The sequence below is a fragment of the Sus scrofa genome, chromosome 2, assembly GCF_054392235.1.
Source record: "Sus scrofa isolate SSC_HxYL_T2T_F1_AM1 chromosome 2, Sscrofa_HxYL_maternal_Yorkshire_Landrace_v2.0, whole genome shotgun sequence".
In the NCBI taxonomy this organism is placed as follows: Eukaryota; Metazoa; Chordata; class Mammalia; order Artiodactyla; family Suidae; genus Sus; species Sus scrofa.
The window spans coordinates 43,695,607-43,705,326 of NC_139384.1; positions in this window are offsets into that span (position 1 = coordinate 43,695,607).

The window sequence follows — 9,720 nt, forward strand, 5'->3', positions numbered from 1 at the left end:
ATTTCTCTAATATTTAGGGAATTTTTTTTGTAATTTTCTCTTTACTTGCTTGTCTCCTCTATAAAAATGTGAGCCCATTCATCCATTCATCCATGCACTCATTCCTAAAAACAAATGTTTTGGAGTTCCTGCTGTGGCGCAACAGGATTGGCGGCGTCTTGGGAGCCCGGGGACACAGGATTGATTCCCAATCCAGCACAGTGGGTTTAGGATCTGGCATTGCCATAGTTGTGGCTTAGGTGTCAGCTATGGCTCTGATCTGAGCCCTGGCCCGGAAACACATAAGCCATTTGTCGGGCAAAAAGAAAAAAAAAAAAAGTTTATTTTGCACCAAGTATGTCCTAGCCACTGTTGGGCATTAGGGTTTAAACATTTCAGTAAAATACAGGTTCTGTCCTCACAGAGTACAGTTCAGGTAGGCAAGTAAATAATAGTTATGGAGTGTGGCAATTGAAATAATTGAGGCATGAAGGTATGTCGCCAGCGACATCAGAAAGACGTCAGAATCATGCATTCTGCCTGGAGGAGTTAAGTAAGTTGGGGCTAAATCTACAAGGATGAATTGGTATTCACTGAGTAGACACTCAGGTGCCAACAAAAAAAATGTCACTTGCCTTCTGCCTCTACAAGGTCACTAGTCACTAGAGTTGCTGACCTTCAACACACCCTGAAAGAAGTTCAAGGTGGAGGTCAGCAATGAAGCACCTTGTGGCTCTGGGAAAAAGTGGCAGAAGGAGCCTTCAGATAGATATTTTCAGGAGAAGATTTTACAAGTTCAAATTCTTGCATATTCTCATATCTAGAAAAGCACTAAAATCACTAAGGAGACATCTGCTCCTGGTGACTAGCAGCGACCTTCTGCCAAAACATGTGCTTTACTGCACATATTCCCCTTCCCCAAAATCATGTGTTATGCTGACCTCTCCCACCTCTTTGGATCCGTTCCTCAGGGCTATCTGAGAGACTGTCTCCTGGGCTATAGTCCTCATTTTGCTCCAAATAAAATGTAACTCACAGCTGTCAATTTGTGCATTTTTTTTCAGTTGACATATGCAGAGGGAATTACATGTATACATAGAACAGCAAGACATGCACTGAATTCAGGGAAATCCCTGTAGTACTAGGGTGGGCTGTGGAGTGGAAAAGGTGAAAAAAGAATAAGCCAATTCAGGGAGTTCCCGTGATGGCTCAGTCAGTTAAGAATCTGACTTGTATCCATGAAAGGGCCTCGATCAGTGGGTTAAGGATCTAGCATTGCATGAACTCTGGTGTAGGTCAGAGGTGCAGCTGGGATCTGGCATTGCTGTGGCTGTGGTGTAGGCAAGCAGCTGCAGCACCCATTTGATCCCTAGCCTGGGAAACTTCATATGCTGCAGGTACGGCCCTAAAAAGAAAAAAAAAAAAAAAAAAAAAGAAGAAGAAGAAGAAGCCAAGTTAGGAGTTCTTTTGTGGGGCAATGGGTTAAGGATCCAGCATTGTCACTGCCAAGGTTCTGGTGGCTGCTGTGGCTTGGGTTCGATCCCTGGCCTGGGGAGTTCCAGATGCCGCAGGTGAGGCCAAAAAATAAAATAATAATAATAATAATAATAATAACAATAAAAGTCAGAAAGGATCCAAATGTTTTGCTAGGGAGTTTGGACTTGACCCAGTAGATGAGAGGAAGCCAGCTGTTTTCTATTCCTTAGCTTCTCTGATAGTTTTCCATTCTCACACACCAGACACATGGATGATACACAGAAATGGTGACCGACCATCATTCTGGGCTTGCCTTGCTTCCTCCTATGAGACTTCTTCTTTCCCAGTAGCCTCTTCCATCTCTGACCACCATGGTTTTGCCCCAGGATATTTTCTGTTCACGTGGTTTGCCCCACTTGGCATTGTGATCCAGCTCTAATCTGTTTACCTGATTCCTGACCTGAGGCTGGATCTCAGCTAATTTCTTCATATCTGTTCCATGCCCCCAAAACATTTCTAATCAACTCTCAGAGCCACCCTACCCCATCCCACCCCTGCCCCACCTGGAAATCCAGGGAGGAAAATCAGACAAGGATAAGAAATACTAAGGAGGGTGTGACAAGTTTAGATGTTCTGATAACAACATGGGAGGAGTGGAGTGATGAGTTTTAGAGGTGAGCTGCATGTGTGGGCCAAGTGGAGACATTTGGAAGGAGCTGGATACAAATCTGGAGCTTGGGACAAAGATGAAGACAGGGATATGGATTTGAAGGCATAGCCATTCTGACTGAAGTCTATATGGATGCCATGAATCAGAGAGGTCTTGAGGGGGTAGAGAGGGGGGACCAGACCAAGCCCTGAAGGTCATGACATTTAAGGGTTTAAAAAATTAAATTAAATTAAATTAAAAAGTAGGCATTCCCATCATGGCGCAGTGGTTAACAAATCCAACTAGGAACCATGGTGTTGCAGGTTCGATCCCTGGCCTTGCTCAGTGGGTTAACAATCCAGTCTTGCTGTGAGCTGTGGTATAGTTCACAGATGCAGCTCAGATCCCTCGTTCCTGTGGCTCTGGCATAGGCGAGCAGCTGCAGCTCCGATTAGACCCCTAGCCTGGGAACCTCCATATGCCGCAGGAGTGGCCCTAGAAAAGGAAAAAAAGACAAAAAATAAATAATAAAATAAAATAAAGGAATCAGGAAGGAGACAAACACACAGGTAACCAGGCGGACGTTTCTGACACTGCAAGTATACTCACAACCATCAGGGGAAGAGACAGACCCAGAGAAGCGTATGCTCACACAGATGATCCTATGGTATTTGTGGTTTGGGTCCCTCTTTCTAGAACAGGTGACGGATGGTGGTTCTGCTTCCCTGCGGTGGTAGGTCAGAAGCTTTGAAGACAGAAGACAACAATGACCCATGTTCATCGCTGACTGTGTACTCCATCACCTTATGGTCTGTGGGAGGTTCTCCTCTCTCAACCCTGCCCCAGGGCATTCCTTCAAGTCTCTCCTGCGCTCTCTGCTTATAGGAGTCAACCCAGGAGCACTCAATTCCAGTATTACCCATCTTCTGAAGACATTGGTTCCCGAAAGCCTCTGTCATTCCAGAGCCCACCTGGGCTAGGCAGGTGAGCCCACGGCTGATGTAGCACATGATGCAGTATCTACTCCTGGAGACTTTAGGAAAAGACAAAGATTTTAGCAAAACTCACATTTCCAGCTTCTGGGCTCGGGGCCAGACACACCTGGATTCCTTTTTTTTTAACCACACCCACAGCATGCAGAAATTCCTGGGCCAGGGATCAAACCCATACCACAGAAGTGACCCAAGCCACAGCAATAACAGTTCCAGATGCTTAAGCTGCTGAGCCACCAGGGAACTCCCATACCTGTGTTCTTAATACTCTTTTCTTTTTCTATTGACAGGGGTATCATTATATCTGCAGACATAAGTGAATTTCTCTAACTTTAAAACTACCAAATTAAGGGTCTCCTAATGGGGTTCAGTGCCAGGAATGCCTAAGGAGGGATCCCTGATTTGTATAGGGTGTATGGGATTGGAAAACCTCCAACATCCAAGATTCTAGATTCCAAACTCTGTGAAGTCCAAGTGTCTTAGTAAGTCCTAGTACTGGGGTCGTCCAAGTTCAGTTGTCTCACCAACAACTTCTGTTCCCTTCCACCAACCCTCTCCATTCAGACCCTAAGCTCCCTGAGTTGTGCATTTGAGTTGCTCCCTCCTCAATGCTGGGAAGTTAGTACAAGGAAATAGAAACAAGAGGAGTTCCCATTGTGGCTCAGTGGTTAACGAACCTGACTGGCAACCATGAGGATGCAGGTTTGACCCCTGGTCTTGCTCAGTGGGTTAAGGATCCGGCATTGCCGTGAGCTATGGTGTAGGTCTCAGACACGGCTGGGATCCTGCGTTGCTATGGCCCTGGCGTAGGCTGGCAATTATAGCTCCAATTGGACCCCTGGCCTGGAAACCTCCATATGCTGCAGGTGTGGCCCTAAAAAGAAAGACAAAAAAAAAGAAAGAAAGAAAAGAAAAGAAACAAGAAGAAGTGTTTGGGGGTTGAGCAGGAAGATGGGTTTTGAGAAACAAAAACCAAAAACACCTGGAAAATCCCATTCATCAAGCCCCAGGATCCTGAATGAATAATTCTCTCCACTACATCAGTGCCTTGAGGACCAGTCTTGGGGTAACAAATCAAAGTAGACCCTTCCATCTTTTCCTCTCAAAGACCCCGTCTTCCCAGACAGATGATCACCCCTGACCAGACTCTTCTTCTAGTTACCTTTCTCAGATACTGTCATTCATTTAAACGACTGGTATTTATTAACCACTTACAATGGGCCAGGCTGGATTGGGGCCACAAGAACAGAACAAACTTGCCCTGTACATTGTGGAGTCCATGGTCCAGCAGGAGAGGCTGATGCAATGACTAAAGCCTCAGCTTCCCACCCCACTCCCCTCAATCTCCAAGATCAGAATATTGAGCAAGGAAGTGGGGTCTGGCTGGGCCGGCCGGTCCTGGCTGGACCTTCCAAAAGCTTTCTCCTGACTGCACAGGAAGTGGAACAGAGCCAGGGAGGCTGTGGCACCCTGTTCAGGGGTCTGGAGTGTTATTTGTGTTACCCCAGTCCTCTCCAAATGCTTTCCTATTCCGGCTCAGCTTCCTGCCTCCCATCCGGAGAAAAGTGGGCTTTGGGAGTGTATAATACTTATTTATTACAATGGAATTTAAACTGCCAGATTAAAAGAGCTAGAATTATGGAGTTCCCATCATGGCACAGTGGAAACGAATCTGACTAGGAACCATGAGGTTCTGGGTTTGATCCCTGGCCTCGGTCAGTGGGTTACAGATCTGGCATTGCCATGAGCTGTGGCATAGTTCACAGACTCGGCTTGGGTCAGGCATTGCTGTGGCTGTGGTGTAGGCCAGCAGCTACAGCTCCGATTCGACCCCTAGCCTGGGAAATTCCATATGCCATGGGTGTAGCCCTGAAAAAAAGAAAGAAAACTAGAGTTGGAGTTCCCGTTATGGCTCAGTGGTTAATGAATCCGACTAGCAACCATGAGGTTCTGGGTTCAATCCCTGGCCTTGCTCAGTGGGTTAAGGATCCGGCGTTGCTGCTGTGAGCTGTGGTGTAGGTCGCAGACATGGCTCAGATCTGGCGTTGCGGTGGCTCTGACATAGGTCGACGGCTACAGCTCCAATTAGATCCCTAGCCTGGGAACATCCATATGCCACAGGAGTGGCCCTAGAAAAGGCAAAAAGCCAAAAAAAGAAAAAAAAGAAAACCAGAAAGAAGGACCACCAGAATGAATGAGTAGTCCTGGGGCCACTAAACACCAATTTGAAGAAGAATGAAAGCTTGCATCTACCCTGATCCTTATCTGTGACCCTACTTTCTACTCCTAAACTATAAAACCACCTCCTAATCTGTCCCAAGTGAGGGCGCAGTCTTTAGTGCATTAGCCTGCCATGGCCTCCTTTGCCTGGCAAAGCAATAAAGCTCTTCTTTCCTCCCTTCACCCAAAACTCTGTCTCTGCATTTCTATCTGGTACCCATGGACAGAGGCCAGAGTTTCAGCAACAAACAATAACAACAGTTTCAGAGTTTGGAGCCAAGAAAGGTTTATTGCAGGACCACGCAAGGAAAAAAGGTGGCTTGTGCTCAACTACCCTAAACTTCATGATGGTACTGGGGGGAAAGTTTTTATAGGCAAAATTTGGGGAGAGGGCTGCAGGGTGTGTGATTTCTGGTTGGTTGATGGTGAGGTAAGTGCGCAGAGCTCAGGTGTCTTGCTCTCAGTCTGCAGGTGCCATCCTCCACCTGGGTGGGGGCCTTAGTTCCTGCAGAAGATATTATTCTGTATACCCATTGAAGAGGAACCAGGATCCTGCTTTAATCACTGTGCTAGAGGAGTTCCCGTCGTGGCTCAGTGGTTAACGATTCCAACTAGGAAACATGAGGTTGCATATTCGATCCCTGGCCTTGCTCAGTGGGTTAAGGATCCAGCATTGCCTCGAGCTGTGATGTGAGTCACAGACGCTGCTCAGATCCCACATTGCTGTGGCTCTGGCATAGGCTCCTGTGGCTACAGCTCCGATTTGGCCCCTAGCCTGGGAACCTCTGTATGCTGCGGGAGCAGCCCAAGAAATGGCAAAAAGACAAAAAAAAAAAAAAAATCACTGCACTAGAGTTTTGATAGGGATGGAGTAGGATAGTTACACAGGTAGTTGTAGAAGTCCCAATAAGGGACATTGTATAGAGAAACCTAATGAACTTTGGGAGATCACTGTAAGTTAATTAACTGCTCAAGAAATCCATCAGACCAAAGCAGGCTTGTTTAACTAATAAAAGCATGAGATATGCCTCAGGTCATTAAAGGAAAGATAAAAAGAGGCCTGCATTCAAGTTCAGACCAAGGGCAAGGGTTTAAGGATAGCCCTTCTGCTGATTTGAATAAGCACCTTGGCATTCCTAGTTTGACCTTAGAGGGTCAAATAACTTTCTTACCAAATTCCTAGCAGGAGCCACTCCTCAAAGAAAGAGGAAGATGCCATCTTTTCCCACGCCCCTCTCCTCTTGGACTGTAAAAGTGTAGCCTGCCTAATCCTCAGGGCAGTGCTTCTTTGTCTGCCCCCAATTGCAACTCACATAAGCGTCTTCTCTTTTTCTTTTTCTTTTCTCTTTTTTTTCTTTTTCTTTTTTTTTTTTTTTTTTTTTTGATCTTTTTAGGGCCTTACTGCAGCACATGGAGGTTCCCAGGCTAGCAGTCGAATCAGAGCTGTAGCTATACCACAGCCACAGCAACACATGATCTGAGCTGTATCTGCGACACAACACAGCTCATGGCCAATGCCGGATACTTAACCCACTGGGTGAGGCCAGGGATCTGAACTTCATCCTCATTTGTTAAACTCTGAGCCACAACGGGAGCTCCACAAGCGTCTTTTCTTAATAAACCTATTTCTTGCCTATTACTTTTTCTCTCGCTGAATTCCTTGTGCACTGAGGCACAAAAAAAATCTGAACTTCAGTAAGTCCAGACATCAGGTGAGTGATTCTAATTTAAAAATGGTGGGGAGGAGTTCCCTTTGTGGTACAGTTCGATCCCTGGCCTTGCTCAGTGGTTAAGGATCCGGTATTGCCGTGAGCTGTGGTGTAGGTTACAGATGAGACTCAGATGGTGCATTGCTGTGGCTGTGGTGTAGGCCGGTGGCTACATCTCTGATTCGACCTGGGAACCTCCATATGCTGCAGGTGCAGGCCTAAAAAGACCAATAAAATAAAATAAAATAAAAACCCTGGACTCAAGTCCAAGTCTGGTTTAGGCTGTGTTCAAGTCCTGGCATGTGGGTTCATATCTCATTCTGGGTTCTGGGTAGGTTCACGTCATAAATCTTGTTGGTTTCAGTTTCTTGATTGTTCCTTTGTTTCTGCATTCCCTATTTCCCTGATTAGTAGTTGTTTGAATTTGCCTTTTGAAACACAGGGAAGGTCTAGAAGGCTGAAGCCTTTATTCCACAATATGAAATGGGGGCCCAGAAAGGTTTTTGTGCCCAGGAGGGCCCCACAGAGTCCTATTCCATTTCAGAAACAGCTTTGGGGAGTTCCTGCTGTGGTGCAGTGGGTTAAGAATCTGACTGCAGTGGCTCAGGTCGCTGCAGAGGTACGGGTTCCATCCCTGGCCCAGCACAGTGGGTTAGAAGGGTCCAGCATTGCCAAGAGTATGATGCAGGTGATAGGGATGGAGTAGGATAGTTACACACGTAGTTGTAGCCGTCCCAGTAGGGGACCACTGACAGAGAGGGAAACCTAGGGAGCTTTGGGAGACCACTTTAAGTTCATAATTGCTGAAGAAAGCCATCAGAACGAAGGCCTGCTTAACAAATAAAACCATAAATAAAAGCGTAAGATATGCCTCAGGTCACTAAGGGAAAGATAAAAGGAGGCCTGTGTTCAAGTACAGCAAGATAACGACCCTTAGGACTAAGGACAGAAGTTTAAAGGAAATGGGGGAGTTCCCGTCGTGGCGCAGTGGTTAATGAATCCGACTAGGAACCATGAGGTTGCGGGTTCGATCCCTGCCCTTGCTCAGTGGGTTGACGATCCGGTGTTGCCGTGAGCTGTGGTGTAGGTTGCAGACGCAGCTCGGATCCTGCGTTGCTGTGGCTCTGGCGTAGGCCGGTGGCTACAGCTCCGATTAGACCCCTAGCCTGGGAACCTCCATAGGCCGTAGGAGCGGCCCAAGATATGGAAAAAGACAAAAAAAAAAAAGTTTAAGGGAAAGATGACATTCCAAAGTAGGAGACTCTCATTCTGTGGAAACCTGAAATGACATATTTTACATAAGCTACCACCCTTCTGCTGATTTAATAAGCACCATGACAGTCCTAGTTTGACCTCATAGGGTCAAATACCCTCTTAGCAGATATGAAGGAGGAACTAATGATGTAAACTTACGTCTGTTCTAAGAAAGAGGAAGAAGGTGGTCTTTTCCCCTTCCCACTTTCATTGGATTATAAAAATGTAGCCCACCAGATCCTCGGGGCAGTGCTTCTTTGCCTGTCCACTTGTATCTTTCACAAGCATCCTATCTTAATAAATCTATTTCTTGCATATCACTGTTTCTTGCTCAATTCCTTCTGTTTTGAGACACAAAGAACCTGAACTTCAGTAAGTCCAGATACCAGGTGAGGGATTCTAAATAAAGAAAAACTGTGCGTTCGGAGTTCCTGTTGTGGTGCAGCAGAAACGAATCCAACCAGGAACCACGAGGTTGTGGGTTCCATCCCTGGCCTCACTAAGTGGGTGAAGGATCTGGCATTGCCCTGAGTTGTGGCGTAGGTCACAGATGTGGCTCGGATCTTGCATTGATGTGGCTGTGGTGTAGGACGGCAGCTGTAGCTCCAATTAGATCCCTAGCCTGAGAACTTCCATATGCTGGGGGTGTGGCCCTAAAAAGCAAAAAAAAAAAAAAAAAAAAAGAAAAGAAAAGAAAAGCTCTAAAAAGATCAAAAAACCCAAACCTGGGGGTTCAAGTCCCAATCTGGCTTCTAGCTGGGTCTGAATCCCAGCCCGTGGATTTAAGTCCAAATCCGGGTTCTAGCTAGGTTCAAGTCTTAAGTGTTGTCAGTTTCACAGGTGCAGGATGGAGTCAATCCCTGGCAGAGGAACTTTATAGGTCTCAGGTTTTATCATTTAAAAAATATGTATATATAGCAGAAACAGCTTTGGAAGCCAGCAGTTCTTGGTTAGAGTCGCAGAACCACCAATTTTTCTTGGGCAAGTGATTGTGAAAACGCACACCTCAGATGGGAACTTGAATACAATTGCACCGCATATGGGACTTGAACCCACAATCCCTGGCTTAGGAGGGGGACGCAGACCCAGTGTCCCAGCTGAAACTGCACATCTTGTCTCAGGACTTAAGCTCAGATTCTTTATGTCTCAGCGCAGAAGGAATTCAGCAGGAGGCAAAGGTAAGAAGTAGATTTATTAATCTCCTTTGCAAAGAGATTGTAGGAAAATGGGGCATGAGAGGATGATCACGACCCAGGTCCTGAATGAGTTCCTTGGGACAGGCTGCCAAGTGAGGGCCCTTGGCCCCACACAGGAAAGAACTCAAGAGCATGCCATGGTAAAGGGAAAACCAAGACATACATTCCATAGGCAGAATGCGGCCCATCTCAGAAGCCAAGAAGGACCCTGAAACATGAGATGGTTAGTTTTTATAGGCTGGGTA